Below are 260 nucleotides of genomic sequence, written 5' to 3' on the forward strand. Positions count from 1 at the left end.
TAATGGTCTTTTTCCCAACCCAAGATATAAACACAAGGCGCAATATTCTTTTTTGTTTGTGTGGAGATGAATCTAAATCCACATGAGGCTCCGTCTCCACTTTATTTTTTAAATTTGTCTTCTGTTGGGACGGCTGTCGTCAAGTTCACAGATAGTTTCAAAGGAACGAATGTGCAAAATTATTCAGAAATCTTTTTACGTCTGTTAGCAATTATCTCATCCATCAAACTATGGGTACATATTTGTTTTCTTTCTCTTGT

Source organism: Penaeus monodon, chromosome 21, assembly GCF_015228065.2.
Source record: "Penaeus monodon isolate SGIC_2016 chromosome 21, NSTDA_Pmon_1, whole genome shotgun sequence".
NCBI classification, from domain to species: Eukaryota; Metazoa; Arthropoda; class Malacostraca; order Decapoda; family Penaeidae; genus Penaeus; species Penaeus monodon.